The sequence below is a fragment of the Triticum urartu genome, chromosome 6A (assembly GCF_056163025.1).
Source record: "Triticum urartu cultivar PI428250 chromosome 6A, HENAU_Tu73, whole genome shotgun sequence".
Lineage (NCBI taxonomy): Eukaryota > Viridiplantae > Streptophyta > Magnoliopsida > Poales > Poaceae > Triticum > Triticum urartu.
In genome coordinates this window covers 373,495,995-373,516,075 of record NC_141878.1, presented here as the reverse complement: position 1 = coordinate 373,516,075, position 20,081 = coordinate 373,495,995, and the positions used below count along the sequence as shown (strand labels likewise).

Sequence of the window (20,081 nt, the reverse complement as noted above, 5' to 3'; positions counted from 1 at the left end):
ACGTTCGCTCCATCCTTATTCGCAAGGACGACGCGGTCAGGTCGACCACGACCTTATCCTCGGAGCTACAACACAAATACAACGTCCGCTCCATCCTTACCTGCAAAAAGACGACGAGCAGGTCATGGACGGCATCAGATGCCCTTGTCTGTCATCCACTCGACTGAGCTACACCACAAAGTCAGTAGCAACACAGATTGAAGAATCAAAGCCAAGAGATTCAAAAGCAACCAAGTTCAGATAAAACCTAAGAGGTTCCAGACTGCAGTTCAAAGGACTCGGGCATCAGGCCCGAAAGAGTTTAAACAGTTACAAGACCACTCGGCATACCGAGGCAAATTCAACCGGATTATAAAAGTTTGTTCACTCCGCGGGGGAAGGACTGGAAGGCTCGATGAACTCGTCCAGGTTGATTCCATCTGCAATTTGAGTGGCAGCAGCAATGAAGGTCTCCATGAAGGACCGGAAGTCATGTTTCCTGGCATTGGCAACCTTGATCGCTGCTAGCTTTTCCTCCTTGGCCTCCTTGGAGTGGACTCGAACTAGCGACAGAGCTACATCGGCACCGCAACGAGTAGATGACTTCTTCCACTCCTGCACTCGGCCAGGGACCTCATTGAGTCGAGTCATCAAGGACTCAAGGTCATTCTGGAGCGTCTCCCGTGACCAAAGTGTTGATTCATTCCGTGACACCGCAACCTTCAGACGTGCAAGGTAGTTTGTAACACCGGCGACGCGGGATTCCATTCGGAGCACGTTCATGGCAGCTTCATCACCGACACGGGAAAGGATGGGGTCTAGGCCTGTCATGATGCGCCCAGTTTCTTCCTCAAAGTTCTGACAGAATTCTACAAACACAAAGAGATACCGATGTGATAATGAGTCGGCAGTTTTATGGTGAGTCGAGCTAAACAATCGGACAAGGAAAATTACCTTCGAGCATAAGGAACAACTTCTTGGCGAGTGCCCCCGGATAAGCCTCCAGGTCATTTCTCTTACGAGAAATGCCTTCAATATTCTCATTCAAAGCAACTTTGTCTTTCTTCAGATGGGTCACTTCTTTGTTGGCCTCGGTGAGGGATGCCTTTAGCTTGGCGTTGTCTTCCTCCAGTGCCCCGATTGAAGCCAGCTTTTTGTCGGCGAGTGTAGTCTTCTCCTGAGCCTCCTTCTGCGTAGCTGCAAGGTCAAGTTCCTTCTGTACCAGGACTTGCTTCATTTTCTCTGAAGAATGTGCACTCAGTTCAGAGAGAAGAACGAAGAGATAACTTGAGAGATGGTCAAGATAGACAGTCGACAGGTCATTACCTTCCGTACCAGCTACTTCTTCTTTAGCCTTTTTCAAATTCTGATTGGCTAGCTCCAAGTCAAGGTTGAGCTATCTCTACTTTTCCTCGAAATCGGCAAACTTGGAGATAAGATCACAAGATTTCTGCAGTCAGCAAAAAGATACATCAATAGACAGGATCAAAGATCATTCACTTCCGAGTGAAAAGAACTCTAAGACTACTACAGAATCAAACATTCGACAATAGTCTCGGGGAATACACCCAGTGGGTGCACTTAGCGTGCCCCCACTGGTTCAGATTCCACTCGACATGGCCCGACTAGACTGAGTGGAAGAAAAAAAAGAGAAGCATTCTCAGATCCCAACCGGCTGGTCGCAGTCGATCGCGGTCTCGGGGACTACACCCAGTGGGTGCACTCTGTGTGCCCCCACTGGTTCAAGTTCCACTCGACATGGTCTACTCAAACCAAGTGGAAGAACGGAAGGAGAAGATGTTTTTATCAGGGCCCCCACCGAATCACACATTCGACGGCGACCTCGGGGACTACACCCAGTGGGTGCCCTTTGCGTGCCCCCACTAGTCCGAAAACTACAATCGACACAACCTAGTCGACTCAACTGGGAAAAATATTCGACATAAATTAAAACACCTAGTGGGTGTGCAGATGAGAAGAGCAGACTGATAGACGGACGCACAAAGAAGAGTTTTTTCGGGTAGCATATCCTAACAGAACAAGCGACGACATAGGAGCTCAGTCGGAAATCAACTTACCTGGACATTGGCTCGGAGGGCTGTACTGGCATCATAAGCAGCTTGACTACTCTCGTGCATAGTCTTCACCCGCTCCATCATCAGGCCCGCTTGGCGTATAGCTTCTGCTGCGGCGCTTGCCTGATCCTCCGGGACGTGATGGGTGGTGAGGAACGGAGTTGTCAGTTCAGTTGGAGCAGCCTGAGAATCCGAGGCGTGACGTTGAATAGATGAAGCAGGGATGGGCACAGTCAATGATGAAGGGCGTTCAGTCGACACTGGAACAGCAAAAGTGACAGAGGTCTGGTTCACATCTTTAGGCTGTTGAACCACTGGCTCCGTCACCGGCACCGACTGAGACGTTTGGCCAGCAGTTGCCTTCTTGCTCGAAGCCTTGCCCCTCCTTCCCATTGTCCTCTGCGGCACGTCTTCATCATCATCCGGAAGCTCAATGACATTGGGCGGAGCTGCAAAGAAATCGTTTACGGGAGTTTACTCGACCGTCAAAAAAGCAGATTAAATAATGACAGAAGGGCAAAGAGTTTTACCTGCATGAGAAGTGACCGCGTCCTCCATCTCTTCATCTTCGTCATCTTGGTAAATAGAAGTCCCAGAGGCAACACTACAAAAGTCAGAATTCACTCAGTCAGAACAAGAGAGTGAGTCGACCAAAGTTTGAATCATGCGAAAACTAAAGAGTTGGGCTCAATAATTACCCAGAAGCGATGGGGACAGACACTTTGATCTTGGGCAGAGCCTTCCGAGGTTTTGATGTCATGACTTTGGGCTGCTGGGAGCTTTTTCAGTCGGCACAGGAGAAGACGTTCGAGTACGCTTTAAAGGCTGACTAGTCGGAGGAGTCATTTTGCCCCGAATGCTTGCTGGATCCTGCCTCTGTTTGGAGCGCCTCTCTGTGCGAGGCGGAGAGTCGACCTCCTCGCCACTGCTCGAGTCCTCACTCTCCTTGTCTCCTCCTCCGTCCGAGTGCCAGTCGCCGCTGTCACCCCCGCTCGCCTCTCCCTCCTGCTCTTGCTTTTCGTTGGGCATCGAGTACGGTTCAGTGAAGGTCTGCAAAGGATAGAGTCGAGTGGATATTCGTCAATTTCAAAAGCTAACACATATTAGAGCAAAATACACTTGGAAGGAAAGAATCAAACCTTGTCAGGCTCAGTGGTGTTGTCAAGTGGAGGAACCCTTCTGGACCCCCCCGGGTTTTCCTTATTCCCAGTGATGCCTTGCAGCCACAGCTCCACCATCTCTTCACTGACTTCCTCCGGGTGGATCCGAGTGATGTCCTCAATGCCCGAGTACAACCACATTGGGTGGTCACGAGCCTGGAGCGGTTGTATGCGTCGACTCAGAAAAGCTTCTAGCAAATTCATACCAGTCACGCCATCGCGGACAAGTTGGACCACTCTCTCGACCAGCATAGCAACCTCCTCTTTCTCCTTTGGAGTCACTCTCAACGAGGAAGGCTTCTGTACTCGCTCAGTGGAATGCGGAGGAAGACCAGTCGACTGACCAGGAGTTGCTTCATCCTTACAGTAGAATTAGGTCGATTGCCACTCCCTGATGGAGTCGGGAAGAATCATGGTAGGGAAAGTGCTCTTCTTCCTCATCTAGATCCCTAAACCCCCACACATCTGAATCACATGTGTTCTCTCATCACTCGGATTGGCCTTTTTTACCGACTGAGAGCGACAGGTGAAAATATGTTTGAAGAGGCCCTAGTGTGGTCGACAACCCAGAAAATTCTCGCACATGGACACATAGGCAGCGATGTATGTGATAGTGTTGGGGGAGAAGTGATGAAGTTGAGCTCCGAAGAAATTCATAAAACCCCAGAAGAAAGGATGGGGGGCAAAGAAAAACCGCGGTCGACGTGGGTCGCGAGTAGGACACACTCACCCTCTTGTGGTCGCGGCTCAGTCTCGTCCCGCGGAAGCCGCCAAGACTCGTGGGCAATCAGCCCTCCATCCACCAGATCTTCCATGTCCTCTTTCACGATGGTCGACCGGATCCAGTCGCCCTAGATCCAGCTGTGCGGTAGAGCAGATCTTGACAATGACCCGCCCCGGCTCGTCTTCTTCCCCTTCGCCTTCGCCGTCGCTTTCTTCGCTCGCTCCAGAGCGGCGGTCTTGTCCTTCCCCATTGTGGTGGAACGGGCTCGAGCTGGGCGGCGACGCCGAGAGTGGATGCGGAAGCAGTGGGGAGCGGAGGAAGGAGGAGGAGAATGGGGCGCACAGTGCGAAGGCAGCGGCCTTAGCGCCTTATATTGCCCCGTTCCCTGAGTGGTTGACCGGTGGACCCAGGCGATCCTGTCAAATCCCGCAACAGGCGCGCACGCAGTACGTGGCGAAAAAGGTGGCATGGGGATCGAGGCGCCCCTGCCTAATCTGCTCCTATTACCACGGTCCTCTCCGCCCCGCGCGTTTCCCCAAATTTCGAATCCCGCCAGATCCGGGAACAGCAGGGCAGTCGATCATAAGATTCTATACAACACTAGCAGTAGAAACTCATCGGCAAAAACTTCACTCGACAAACTTATGAATGGCTCAAGGCGACTAAAAATGAAGTTGAAGTTGTTGCAAGGTTCGCCAATCCGATCTTATGCTTCCGTACCATCAAGGTTGGGTCGGAATCGTTGTCAACTTCATTTTCCACTCGAACCCAGAACCATTCGGGGGCTAATGACAGTGCCGTGTACCTAGGGTAGGGCAATAGACCTGATCTAAGTACCCTCCCCAAGGACACTGCCCTATAGTCAAAGACATCCAAAGGATAGCAAATTCTATCGACTGGAATCACCTCAAGATGCAACCCACTCGTCCATGAGTTCCACTCGGGTATCCCAATTCCATTCAACCATGACATAATCATTCAACCACATCATGAACCACTCGGAGCGCAGAAGATCTAAGGCCACTCAGGATGGCAACAGTCAGGAGTTCACTCTATAGTCTTAAGGGTCATTTATATCACTTTAATGCTGACGTTACCAGTAACGTCCCCTCTTTATGTACATTGAACCCTTGTAACATGGGTTGGCTGGGGTCCTGGCGCACTCTATATAAGCCAACCCCTCCCCTGAGACAAGGGTTCACACCCCCTGTGAGGAAGTCCTGGATTAGGGGGTATTCGGACAACCGGATTATATCCTTTGGCCGGACTGTTGGACTATGAAGATACAAGATTGAAGACTTCGTCCCGTGTCCGGATGGGACTCTCCTTGGCGTGGAAGGCAAGCTTGGCAATACGGATATGTAGATCTCCTTCCTTGTAACCGACTCTATGTAACCCTAGCCCCCTCCGGTGTCTATATAAACCGGAGGGTTTAGTCCGTAGGACCAAGAACAACAATCATACCATGGGCTAGCTTCTAGGGTTTAGCCTCTTCGATCTCGTGGTAGATCAACTCTTGTAATAGTCATATCATCAAGATGAATCAAGCAAGAGTAGGGTTTTACCTCCATAGAGAGGGCCCGAACCTGGGTAAAAACATCGTGTCCCCCGTCTCCTGTTACCATCCGCCTAGACGCACAGTTCGGGACCCCCTACCCGAGATCCGCCGGTTTTGACACCGACATTGGTGCTTTCATTGAGAGTTCCTCTGTGTCATCATCGTCAGGCTTGATGGCTCCTTCGATCATCGATAGCAATGCAGTCCAGGGTGAGACTTTTCTCCCTGGACAGATCTTCATATTCGGCGGCTTCACACTGCGGGCCAACTCGCTTGGCCATCTGGAGCAGATCGAGAGTTACGCCCCTGGCCACCAGGTCAGGTTTGAAAGCTTAAACTACACGGCCGACATCCGCGGAGACTTGATCTTCGACGGATTCGAGCCCCTGCCGAGTGCGCTGCACGGTCACGATGAGCATGATTTAGCTCTACCATCGACAGTGTTCAGGAGACCGCACCGGCAACCGCTCCGACCGTCAATGCGGAGCCAATTGCGCCATCCATGGACGGGTGGATAGACCCCACCACAGAGGCCGCATTCTCAGCGGCGATCGAGCCGAGTATCGACCTTACCCTTCACGAGAGCCGTTACGCCAAACTCCCGGATTCTTCCCCGGCCACGGACTCCGAACCGCCTGCGCCCGTGCCTATCGAATCGGACTGGACGCCGATCATGGAGTTCACCTCCGCGGATATCTTTCAGCACTCACCCTTTAGCGACATACTGAACTCATTAAGGTCTCTCTCCTTGTCAGGAGAGTCCTGGCCGAACTATGTCCGGCAGGATTGGGATGCGGATGACGAAGAAATTCGCCGCCCACCCACCACCCACTTAGTAGCCACTGTCGACAATTTGACCGACATGCTCGACTTCGACTCCGAAGACATCGACGGTATGGACGACGATGCAGGAGACGAACAAGAACCACTGCCCACAAGGCACTGGACAGTCACCTCATCATATGATATATATATATATATGGTGGACACACCCAAAGAAGGCAATGGCGACGGGACAGCGGAGGATGATCCCTCCAAGACGCAACCCAAGCACCGACGTCAGCGGCGTCGCTCTAAGTCTCGCCAAGGCAAAAGCGGTGATACTGGCACAGTAGATAATAGCACTCCGGACAGTGCCGAAGATGACGACAATCCCCTCCAGCAAGATTTAGAGCAGGAGGATGGAGAAGCCAGCCCTCCCGAGAGAGCGGCGGATGGAGAGGCGGAGGATGATAATTACATGCCTCCCTCCGAAGACGAGGCAAGCCTCGACGGTGACTAATTTGTCGTGCCTGAGGATCCTGTCGAGCAAGAGCGCTTCAAGCGTCATCTTATAGCCACGGGAAATAGCCTTAAGAAAAAGCAACAACCGCTTCGAGCTGATCAAGATTTGCTAGCTGACAGATGGACTGAAGTCCTTGCGGCCGAGGAATATGAACTCGAACGCCCCTCCAAGAGTTACCCAAAGTGCATGTTGCTACCCCGACTGGAGGAGGAAGCATTAAAACCTACATCTCCAGCGTATGACGTGGCTGATCGGCCACCTCGTGGCCCCGACAGAGAGGTGTTTCAGCAAAAAGCTCAGCCCGCACCCCGTCGCCACTCAAATAAAAATGTCAAGGCACGGAGAAACATGATAGACCTGCAAGATGTATTGGAGGACAAAGCAAAACACGCAATATCGATCTACGGATCACAAGGGTGCGCCACAACGCGAGACGATAACCGTCACACCAGATACATTAAAAGTAAATCCGGCCGGGCCGAACACAGCGGACAAGACTCATTTGAGCTACGTCGCGATATAGCCCAGTACAGAGGCGCCGCACACCCCCTATGCTTCACAGACGAAGTAATGGATCACCAAATCCCAAAGGGTTTCAAATCCGTAAATATCGAATCATACAACGGCACAACAGATCCTGCGGTATGGATCGAGGACTTCCTCCTGTACATCCACATGGCCCGCGGTGACGATCTACACGCCATCAAATACCTCCCACTCAAACTCAAAGGACCAGCTCGACATTGGCTCAACAACCTGCCAGCAGAATCCATTAGCTGTTGGGAAGATCTGGAAGCCACATTCCTCGACAACTTGCAGGGCACTTATGTGCGACCACCAGATGCCGATGACTTGAGCCACATAATTCAGCAGCCAGAGGAATCGGCCATGCAATTCTGGACACGGTTCCTGACAAAGAAAAATTAAATCGTCGACTGTCCGGATGCAGAGGCCCTAGCAGCTTTTAAGCACAACATCCGCGACGAGTGGCTCGCCCGGCACCTTGGCCAGGAAAAGCCGAAATCTATGGCAGCCCTCACGACACTCATGACTCGCTTTTGCGCGGGAGAGGACAGCTGGCTGGCTCGCAGCAATAACATATCAAAGAACCATGATACTTCAGATACCAAGGATAGCAATGGCAGGTCACATCGCAACAAACACAAGTGCCGCATCAATAGCGACAATACCGAGGATACGACAGTCAATGCCGGATTCAGAGGCTCTAAACCCGGTCAGCGGAAAAAGCCATTCAAAAGAAGCACTCTGGGCCCGTCCAGTTTGGACCGTATACTCGATCGCTCGTGTGAAATACACAGCACCCCCGACAAGCCAGCCAACCACACCAACAGGGAATGTTGGGTGTTCAAGCAGGCCGGCAAGTTAAATGCCGAAAACAAAGATAAGGGGTTACATAGCGATGACGAGGAGGAGCCCCGGCCGCCGAACACCGGAGGACAGAAGAGGTTCCCCCCACAAGTGCGGACGGTGAACATGATATATGCAACCCACATCCCCAAGAGGGAGCGGAAGCGTGCGCTAAGGGACGTATATGCGTTGGAGCCAGTCGCCCCAAAGTTCAACCCATGGTCCTCCTGTCCGATCACCTTCGATCGCAGGGACCACCCCACTAGTATCCGTCATGGCGGATTCGCCGCACTGGTCCTAGACCCAATCATCGACGGATTTCACCTCACTCGAGTCCTTATGGACGGCGGCAGCAGCCTGAACCTGCTTTATCAGGACACAGTGCGCAAAATGGGTATAGACCCCTCAAGGATCAAACCCACAAAAATGATGTTCAAAGGCGTGATACCAGGTGTAGAGGCCCATTGCACAGGCTCAGTCACACTGGAAGTGGTCTTTGGATCCCCGGATAACTTCTGAAGCGAGGAGTTAATCTGCGATTTAGTCCCGTTCCGCAGTGGCTATCATGCACTGCTCGGGCGAACCACATTTGCGAGATTCAATGCGGTATCGAATTATGCATACCTCAAGCTCAAGATGCCAGGACCACGGGGGGTCATCACAGTCAATGGAAACACAGAGCGCTCTCTCCGCACGGAGGAGCACACTACGGGCCTCACAACAGAAGCACAAAGCAGCCTCTTCAGGCAATCCACCAGTTCGGTGATTAAACACCCGGACACCGTCAAGCGCGCCCAGAGTAATCTGCAGCAAGACCGCCTGGCACGTCCCGAGATCGCATATCAATGCGGCCCCCACCCTAGTCCTAGCCAAACGGCGTAATCCGTGCCACGCGTACATAATTACGCATTGAAAATACCAAGGGCATAGGTGGGGGGGCACGACTACGGCACGCCCCAAAACGCGGCTCAACCACACGAGGGGCTTCCCACTTTGCTATTTTTTCTCTCTTTCAGGACTTTACTCTCTGGAAACCCCGTCTGGCAGTTTGATTGCCGGACACACGATAGAACAACCAAGGAGGCAGAAAGCTACGTCGCACCATGGAACTCCCAGGTGGTCTCTGATAACGAGTGAAATACCTGCTTTAAATACCATTCCTCAGCTTGCCCTTGGAGGGCACATGTCAAATAGTCCTACTTTTTGCTTATCGCACTACTTGTATCATTCTGCTTCGACGCACCTTTTTGAATAAACAATGCATAACACTAGACTATTACCGCATTCTCTATTCTTTTATATATATGTTCATTCATGACATTCAGCACCCGTACACTCTGGTACGGCCAATACGCCAGGGGCTTAAGTACCCATAATACGGCGTGAGAAGTCTGAACACTTTCGACAGTGCGGCACGCCGAACTTATAGCATTATATGCATCAACTCCGAATCATGTCTTGGGTCAATAGTTGGGTTTGCCCGGCTCCCATGTTTTGGTACCTTACGTTCTGCTATATCGGCTAAGGTAGCACTGGAAGAACTACTGCGATTGTGCCCCGATTTATCTGGGCAAGCACCTCAGTAGAGAAAGCTAAAACTGACTGTCATGATAAGGCGAGAGCTGGTCGCTGTTCGAGAGGTCTCGACTCCCTAAAGACTTATGCCGCTTAGGGCGAGGAGCCGGCTTTGTCCGGCTTAGGCGTGTATAGCGCCCCGAATTCGGCCTTCCTAATACTAGGGGCTTTGTCAAAATTTAAAATTGTAGACTTCTATGGCTAAGTGAGAGTGATAAAGCATTATAGTCCGATTGCCTTGTTCGTTGTGCTGAGCACCTCCCTCGAAGGACCCAACAATGGGAAAAAGAGTGCTCAGATTTATCCCGAACACCCCAGCACTCGTGGCATGGGGGCAGAAGCCGACGACTGGCCATCTCTCAGATTTGATAAACAGCCGCACAGAAGGTAATATTTTAAATTCAAACAAGCGTTGCATAGCGCACATGAACAAGTTTTCATAATACAGGATCACACGAGCAAGTTCATTCAAAAATTACATCCTTCGCACACTCGTCCGCCACAAGACGGGAACCCTTCAGGACACCCTCATAATACATTTTAGGGTGGCGATGCTCCTTGCCCTGCGGCGGCCCCTCCTTCACCAGCTTCTCGGCGTCCATCCAGTGCACCTTCGCACTGGCAAAAGCCCAGCGTGCACCTTCGATGCAGACAGACCGCTTTATGACTTCCAGCCGTGGGCAGGCATCCACAAGCCGCCTCACCAGGCCGAAGTAGCTGTTGGGAAGGGAGTCGCCCGGCCACATCCGAACTATAAGGCCCCTCATGGCCTGTTTGGCCGCCTTGTGCAGCTCGACCAGTTGCTTCAGCTGGTCGCTCACAGACATCGGGTGTTCGTTCCCAGTATACTGAGACCAGAACAACTTCTCCGTAGAGCTTCCCTCCTTGGCCTGGTAGTACTTTGCGGCATCCGACACGCTGCGGGGCAAATCTGCGAATGCTCCTGGAGAGCTCCAGACTCGGGTAAGTAACAAGTAATTTACTTTCACATGCTTGCTTTGCATAATGAATGCCTTACCCGCCGCTATCTTCCTCATCGCCTCAATTTCCTGGAGGGCCTTTTGGGCTTCTGCCTTGGCATGCTTTGTGCTCTCGAGGGCCGTGGCAAGCTCGGACTCTCGCATCTTTGAGTCAAGCTCCAAAGTCTCGTGCTTCTTCACGAGAGCCTGGAGCTCTTGCTGCACCTCGCCCACCCGTGCCTTTTGTTTCTCCCGCTCGGTGCGCTCCTCGACCGCTTTGTTTTCGGCCTCGGACAGCGCTCGCTTCAGGGTCGCCACTTCGGTCGTGGCCCCTGGCACATCCATGATGATCCTATCATTTTGCAACCACATCTTATATATATAGACCAGGTATTACTTACCTTTGTTCTCCTCGAGCTGCCTCTTGGCAAGGCCGAGTTCTTTCTCGGACCGCTCGAGGTTCTGCTTCAGTGTGGCGACCTCCGCAGTCAGTGCGGCAAAGGTCAGCAGCGAAGCCTGCATACGCATATAGACATACTTGTATTAGACTCCTGCATATATTATTTGATCCTCTATTTGGCTTTTCTTTGTGAACACCAAACAGAGCATCAGGGGCTACTGTCTATGCAGTAATATTTTCCTATATTTTAAATACTTACCTCAAAGCCTATTAGAAGGCTGGCACAGGCTTCAGTCAGTCCGCTCTTGGCGGACTGAACCTTCTTGATCACCGCACTCATAATAGTGCGGTGCTCTTCGTCGATGGAAGCGCCGCGAAGCGCTCCCAGCAGGTTGTCCAGTGCCTCTGGATAGACAGAGGTCACCGGCACGGGCGGCTTGCCCCTCTTGGCAGGGGGCCACCTGCTGGAGTCCGGAACCACTGGAGGTTCCGGCGCGGTGTTCGGCTGAGGGCCGAACTTGGAGCCCTTGGGAGTCTTGCTCCCTTTGCGCCTGGAGTCCGGTAGGTCGCCTTGAGGCGCCTCCAGGACTATCTCCCCTCGGTTCGGTGCCCCTTGAGACAATACCTCGACATTGTCCGTAGGGCGAGGAGAGGAGGCAGTTGGAAGTGAATCGCTATTCATATCCGACGAGTCCAAGGAACCATCCGACGAGGATACGTCGATGCGGGCTCGGGGCGGACTGCATGATCATATTCGATGTTAGGAGAAGCAGTGCGATAAAAGTATGCTATGAGTTACTATGGTATCCGAATACTCACGACTTCGCCAGGGACTTGACCCTGAGTAACCACTCATCTTCGCTGTCGGCGGCGGTGGTGGAATAGTCCGGAAGGAGAGTCCTTCCCTTCTTGGACCCTCCGGCCTCCTCGGTTGGGGCGGCCTTCCTTTTCCTGTCTCCCCCGGCTGGAGGGGGAGAACCGTCATCTTCCTCCTCCTCGTTTTCACGGGAGGAGTGCGTCTCGGAGTTATCGGACGATGAGTCCGATACCACCTGGCGCCGGGAACTCTTTCGGGTTCCCGTGGCCTTCTTCTTGATCTTCTTCTCCGACACCTCATAAGGAGCCGAAGTCCACATCTCCGTCAGGAGAGCGTTTGCAGGGTCTTCGGGCAGAGGGGCCGGACAGTCAATCTGCTCCGATGTCTCCACCCAGTCCTATCAAAGGCATGGGAGCTTAGACCCCGCAGATGGTTAAACTATGGAAAATAAATACCCTACAAGGTGTACAGAACTTACCGGATTCGTAGGGCGCGCCGCGCTTAGCCCGCGGTCCTCGGTAAGGGGAGGGGGGACCTCGGCGCCCTTGAACAGCACCTTCCAGACGTCCTTATGCGTCGTGTCGAAGAGCTCGCGTAGTCTGGTGCTGGGCCGGGTCGAACTCCCATAAGTTGAAAGCCCGTCGTTGACACGGGAGGATCCGGCGGAAGAGCAAGACCTGGACAATGTTGACAAGCTTGAGTTTCTTGCCTATCATGTTCCCGATACACTTCTGGAGTCCGTCCAGCTCCACTGTTGAGCCCCAGGACAGGCCCTTCTCCTTCCAGGAAGTGAGCCGCATGGGGATTCCGGATCGGAACTCGGGGGCCGCCACCCAGTTGGTGTTGCGCGGCTCGGTGATGTAGAACCACCCCGATTGCCATCCCTTTATGGTCTCCACGTAGGAGCCCTCGAGCCATGTAACGTTGGGCATTTTGCCCACCATGGCTCCGCCGCATTCCGCTTGTTGGCCGCCTACTACCTTCGATTTGACATTGAAGGTCTTCAGCCACAGGCCGAAGTGGGGCCGGACGCGGAGGAAAGCCTCGCACACGATGATGAATGCTGAGATGTTGAGGATGAAATTCGGAGCTAGATCATGGAAGTCCAGCCCATAATAGAACATAAGGCCGCAGACGAATGGATGGAGGGGAAACCCCAGTCCGCAGACGAAGTGGGTGAGGAAAACCACCCTTTCGTAAGGTTCCAGGGTAGGGACAATCTGCCCCACGGCTGGCAGCCGGTGCGCAATATCCGCGGCTAAGTATCCGGCCCCGCACAACTTTTTGATGTCTCCCTCCATGACGGAGGAGACCATCCACTTGCCTCCCGCTCCGGACATGTTTGGAGAGGGTTGAGGAGAAGGATGTGGACTTGGGCGCTGGAGCTCGAGTGCGCGAGAATGGATGAGCAAGGAGGAAGAAGGCGTGGGTAGAAAAAGGTGAACCCTTATCCATTTATAAGGGAGGACGAAACTATGCGCACCCACCAGCCTGGTAAAACTCGCTTATCCCCCAAGCGCCGTAATTGATGGCGCGGTTGGGTTACCCATGTCCGTATTGATGGGAATCCCGTAATAAGGGGACACGATCTCTGCTTCGACAAGACGTGCCAAGGAAACCACCTCGCGAAACACACTAAGGTTGGTTGTGAAAAACGATTCGAATGGTGACCTGGCTGTGGTGTGATGTCACACTGCGGAATGCGTCGGCAGATTAGATTTGTGAAAATATTATTCTCTCTACGGTTGTATGTGAAACTTGTTTTGCAGAGCCGGACACGATCCTCGTGTTCAAAATCTTCTATGAAGTATTCGGAGGAGGAACCCGCCTTGCAATGCCGAAGACAATCTGCGCGCCGGACTCATCGTCATTGAAGCCTGGTTCAGGGGCTACTGAGGGAGTCCTGGATTAGGGGGTATCCGGATAGCCGGACTATATCCTTTGGCCGAACTGTTGGACTATGAATATACAAGATTGAAGACTTCGTCCCGTGTCCGGATGGGACTCTCCTTGGCGTGGAAGGCAAGCTTGGCAATACGAATATGTAGATCTCCTTCCTTGAAACCGACTCTGTGTAACCCTAGCCCCCTCCGGTGTCTATATAAACCGGAGGGTTTAGTCCGTAGGACCAAAAACAACAATCATACCATAGGCTAGCTTCTAGGGTTTAGCCTCTTCGATCTCGTGGTAGATAAACTCTTGTAATACTCATATCATCAAGATCAATCAAGCAGGAGTAGGGTTTTACCTCCATCGGGAGGGCCCGAACCTGGGTAAAAACATCGTGTCCCCCGTCTCCTGTTACCATCCGCCTAGATGCACAGTTCGGGACCCCCTACCCGAGATCCGCCGGTTTTGACACCGACACCCTGTAACTTCACACATAATCCAATCGACCGAGCCTCCGGGTACCCAGACGTAGGGCTATTACTTCCACCACGAAGGGCCTGAACTCGTACATCTTGTGTGCACAATCTCACTGTAGCTAGGATCTTGCCTCTACATTCCTACCCCCCTACTTTACTGTCAGACTTATAACCACGACAGTGCCGCCTGCCCACATATATAAAGGAGGGAGGAGGAGGAAGCCGGCCTAGGAGGGGCGCACCTATAGGGGGAGTCGAACTAGGATTCCCAATCCTAGTTGGAGTCCCCTTCCTTTTCCAAGAGGGGAGAGAGGGAAGGAGTAGGAGAGGGAAAAGGAAAGAGAGGGGGCGCCGCCCCCCCCCCCTAGTCCAATTCGGACTTGACGTGCGGGGGGGGGGGGGGTGGCCACCCCTTGAGACCCTTCTCTCCTCTCCCATATGGCCCATTAAGGCCCATTACTTCCCCCGGCGAATTCTCGTAACTCTTCGGTACTCCGAAAAATACCCAAATCACTCGGAAACTTTCTGATGTCTGAATATAGCCTTCCAATATATCGATCTTTACTTCTCAACCATTTCGAGACTCCTTGTAATGTCTGTGATCTCATCCAGGACTCTGAACTACCTTCGGTACATCAAAACACATAAACTCATAATACCGATCGTCATCGAACGTTAAGCGTGCGGACCCTACGGGTTCGAGAACTATGTAGACATGACCGAGACTCATCTCCAGTCAATAACCAATAGCGAAACCTGGATGCTCATATTGGTTCCTACATATTCTACGAAGATCTTTATCGGTCAAACCGCATAACAACATACGTTGTTCCCTTTGTCATCGGTATGTTACTTGCCCGAGATTCGATCATCGGTATCATCATACCAAGTTCAATCTCGTTATCGACAAGTCTCTTTACTCGTTCCATAATGCAACATCCTGTAACTAACTCATTAGTCACATTGCTTGCAAGGCTTATAGTGATGTGCATTACCGAGAGGGCCTAGAGATACCTCTCCGACAATTGGAGTGACAAATCCTAATCTCGATCTATGCCAACTCAACAAACACCATCGGAGACACTTGTAGAGCATCTTTATAATCACCCAGTTACGTTGTGACGTTTGATAGCACACAAGGTGTTCCTCCGGTATTCGGGAGTTGCATAATCTCATAGTCAGAGGAACATGTATAAGTCATGATGAAAGCAATAGCAAAAAAACTAAACGATCATTTATGCTAAGCTAACGGATGGATCTTGTCCATCACATCATTCTCTAATGATGTGATCCCGTTCATCAAATGACAACACATGTCTATGGTCAGGAAACTTAGCCATCTTTGATTAACGAGCTAGTCAAGTGGAGGCATACTAGGGACACTCTGTTTTGTCTATGTATTCACACATGTACTAAGTTTCTGGTTAATACAATTCTATAATGAATAATAAACATTTATGATGATATAAGGAAATATAAATAACAACTTTATTATTGCTTCTAGGGCATATTTTTTTCAATCTCCCACTTGCACTAGAGTCAATAATCTAGTTCACATCGCCATGTGATTTAACACCAATAGTTCACATCTTTGTGTGATTAGTTCACATCTTCATGGGACTAATACCCAAAGGGTTTACTAGAGTGAATAATCTAGTTCACATCGCTATGTGATTAACACCCAAAGAGTGATCATGTTTTGCTTGTGGGAGAAGTTTAGTCTATGGTCTGCAACATTCAGATCCGTATGTATTTTGCAAATTTCTATGTCTACAATACTCTGCACGGAGCTACTCTAGCTAATTGCTCCCACTTTCAAAATGTATCTAGATCAAGACTTAGAGTCATCTAGATCAGTGTAAAAATCTTGCATTGATGTAACTCTTTACGTCGAACTCTTTTATCACCTCCATAACCGAGAAATATTTCCTTAGTCGTTAAGGATAATTTTGACCACTGTCTAGTGATCTACTCCTAGATCACTGTTGTACTCCCTTGCCAAAATCATGCTAAGGTATACAATAGGTCTAGTACACAACATAACATACTTTATAGAACCTATGACTGAGGCATAGTGAATGACTTTTCATTTTCTTTCTATTTTCTGCCATGGCCGAGTTTTGAGTCTTTACTCAATTTCACACCTTACAACTCAGGCAAGAACTCCTTCTTTGATTGATCCATTTTGAACTCCTTCAAAATCTTATCGAGGTATGTACTCATCGAAAGTCTTATCAAGCGTCTTGATCTATCTTTGTAGATCTTGATGCCCAATATGTAAGTAGCTTTACAGGTAATTCTTTCTTTGAAAAACTCCTTTCAAATTCTCCTTTATGCTTTCTAGAAAATTCTACATCATTTCCGATCAACAATATGTCGTTCAGATATACTTATCAGAAAGGTTGTAGGGCTCCCACTCACTTTCTTGTAAATACAGGCTTCACCGCAAGTCTATATAAAACTATATGCTTTGATCAACTCATCAAAGCGTATATTCCAACTCCGAGATGTTTGCACCAGTCCATAGATGGATCGCTGGAGCTTGCACACTTTGTTAGCACCTTTAGGATTGACAAAACTTTTCTTGTTGTATCATATACAACTCTTCTTTAAGAAATCCATTAGGGAATGCAGTTTTGACATCCATTTGGCAGATTTCACAAAATGTGGCAATTGCTAACATGATTCGGACAGACTTAAGCATCGCTACGAGTGAGAAAATCTCATTGTAGTCAACACCTTGAACTTGTCAAAAACTTTTTGTAACAATTCAAGCTTTGTAGATAGTAACACTAATATCAGCGTTCGTCTTCCTGTTGAAGATCTATTTATTCTCAATGGCTTGCCGATCAACGGGCAAGTCCACCAAAGTCTATACTTTGTTCTCATACATTGATTCTATCTCAGATTTCATGGCCTCAAGCCATTTTGTGGAATCTGGGCTCATCATCACTTCCTCATAGTTCGTAGGTTCGTCATGGTCAAGTAACATGACCTCCAGAACAGGATTATCGTACCACTCTGGTGCGGATCTTACTATGGTTGACCTAAGAGGTTCGGTAGTAACTTGATCAGAAGTTTTCATGATCATCATCATTAGCTTCCTCACTAATTGGTGTAGGAATCACTAGAACTGATTTCTGTGATGAACTACTTTCCAATAAGGGAGGAGGTACAATTACCTCATCAAGTTCTACTTTCTTCCCACTCACTTCTTTCGAGAGAAACTCCTTCTCTAGAAAGGATCCACTCTTAGCAACAAAGATCTTGCCTTCGGATCTGTGATAGAAGGTGTACCCAACAGTTTCTTTTGGGTATCCTATAAAGACACACTTCTCCAATTTGGGTTTGAGCTTATCAGATTGAAACCTTTTCACATAAGCATCGCAACCTTAAACTTTAAGAAACGACAGCTTAAGTTTCTTGCTAAACCATAGTTCATACGGTGTCGTCTCAACGGATTTTTAGACGGTGCCCTATTTAACGTGAATGCAGCTATCTCTAATGCATAACCCCAAAATGATAGTGGTAATTCGGTAAGAGACATCAAAGATTGCACCATATCTAATAAAGTACGGTTATGACGTTCAGACACACCATTACATTGTGGTGTTCCAGGTGGCGTGAGTTGTGAAACTATCCACATTGTTTCAAATAAAGACCAAACTCGTAACTCAAATATTTGTTTCCGCGGTCAGATCGTAAAAACTTTATTTTCTTGTTACGATGATTTTCCACTTCACTCTGAAATTCTTTGAACTTCTCAAATGTTTCAGACTTATGTTTCATCAAGTAGATATACCGATATTTGCTCAAATCATCTATGAAGGTCAGAAAATAACGATACCCGCCGCGAGCCACAACACTCATCGGACCGCATACATCAATATGTATCTCTACTCCTAATGTCTCAGTTGGTAGGTCGCGTTCCGGGTTTTATTTTCGTCCCACCCCACCCGGTCTTTTTTGGTACTTCTTTGATACTTTCTCCCACCTTCCCCTCAGCCGCGAAAAACCAAAGAAAACCATGTGATCAAGTCCCGCACACGCCGAAACTCCCGTCGTTATCTCTACTCTTAATGTCTCAGTTGGTAGTCTGCGTTCCGGGTTTATTTTCGTCCCACCATTTTCGTCCGGGTTTTTCATTTTTTTTTCGTCGGTTTTTTTCGTCCGGTGCTCTCTGTTGGTTTTCCCCCTCCGCATCGCTCGATCCAACTCCTCCCTCGGTCTCGCCTCTCCTATCGCTCGCTCGGTCCTCTCTAGGGTTCGCCGCCCGCCGCCGTCCCCCGCCGCCCTGCTCCGCTGTTGCCCCTCCCTCTCCATCTCCTTCCCTCGCGGGCGTCCCCATGTTCCCCCGTCCAACAAGATCATCCACGCCGCAGACTGCGTCTCCCGCTGGTTCCCGCTCCCGCCCTTCTCCAACGACGCTGAATCTATCCGCCTCGAGCCCTTCCCCTGCTACACCGTCGAGCGCATGACCGGCGCCAAGCCCCTCGTCCTTGCCCTCTCCTCCCCATCCTCCGGCTCCACGGAGGCCGCGGACGCGGCCGTAGTCATTGCCGAGAGGTTCTTGCCGGACCTTTTATACGCGGCGGAGAAGGCGAGGGAGAGGACGCACGATGTGCCCAGGGAAGACGAGGAGGCAAAACTGAGTCTCATGGCAAGGGTGGGCAAGGTCATGTTCCAATTGTGAGTCTTCTTCTATGCGTCCCACCATTTCCAGTTCTTGGATCTCTTCTTCGTGTCACAACTCACATAGCATTGTGATTAACGCGCGCCACCACCCAGCTTTTGTGTTGGTGGATCGCACGTCTCCCTGGACACGGTCCGCGACCTCGTAGGGGCAGGGACAGAAGGATCCAAGAGCCCAGTCCGTAAAACGTTCCATACGAATCTGCCAAGTGATTTCTTGGATGACATGGAGTGATTCGCTGTGGAGAGGATGGGGCTGGAGTTCGTTTCAACAAAAGAGCACTACCATGTCAAGGTTTATGCATCTAACAATTTGATAATTATCCCCTGGTTGTTGTTTAGACGAGTGTGAATTGACTTTGCGACCTGTAAATATCTGATAGGTGGTCGACAAGCAGGGAATGGTTTCCAAGATGTCTTGGAAATGCACTGTGCAAGAAGATGGGAAGCTTGCAATCGACAAGGTGTGCTAAACATGCTATCCTTTCCTGCACATTTGATTAGAACTCAGGGTCACAGTTAACTTTTAGCACTACCATGCATTGATTATATGGGTATCCATGCTAAATAGTACTACTAAATAGTATGAAATATCAGGATTGTGCATGATTTTATTCTTTTACGACTGACAATGGAGAATCCCAAGACTGTAGAAGGCATGTCGTTTGATTCATGCCAAGAAGCGTACAAACAATTCAGCACGTGTTTGTTTTCACGGCGAAATGCAGGTTGAACTGACCAAACAAGTTTGTGCATGTTGCCTGTTTCAGGAAGCCATTGCTGTTGGACAGTCTTTCGCCACGGTTAGATGGTACGAGCTCGATGCCGAACACCGGCCATACAAGTCACACGCATCGATATGTCCTTCCTCTGCTTCATCAATGCGACTTTCATCAAAGAAAGGTGCCAACATGATCAAAGAAAGAAAACCTCGCATTGTCTAAAGTTTGATGTAAGTCCTCACATGGGTGTTGTTAATTCAGGATCATGGAATGGGTAAGGGCTGAAGTGGATACATCCAATGATAAGGTCAGGGAAAGGGTGCAATCAGTTGTCTTTGACTTGTCAAGTAAGCTCCTACAGGGAAGTTTGATAATTGCTAAACTTGTATAAAAATTCCAAA

At 50.0% G+C, this 20,081-nt stretch overlaps 1 pseudogene across 1 annotated transcript in view; it reads left to right on the top strand.

The window, feature by feature from the left end:
- The first annotated feature begins 4,100 nt into the window (after positions 1–4,100).
- LOC125516790 (uncharacterized) overlaps positions 4,101–20,081 on the top strand; it is a 21,475-nt pseudogene continuing 5,494 nt past the window's right edge. The window contains exons 1-6 of the transcript XR_015609264.1: positions 4,101–4,330; positions 18,305–18,955; positions 19,055–19,253; positions 19,342–19,422; positions 19,729–19,861; positions 19,942–20,027. The product of XR_015609264.1 is annotated as an uncharacterized LOC125516790 (transcript). The remainder of the gene's footprint in view (positions 4,331–18,304; positions 18,956–19,054; positions 19,254–19,341; positions 19,423–19,728; positions 19,862–19,941; positions 20,028–20,081) is intronic.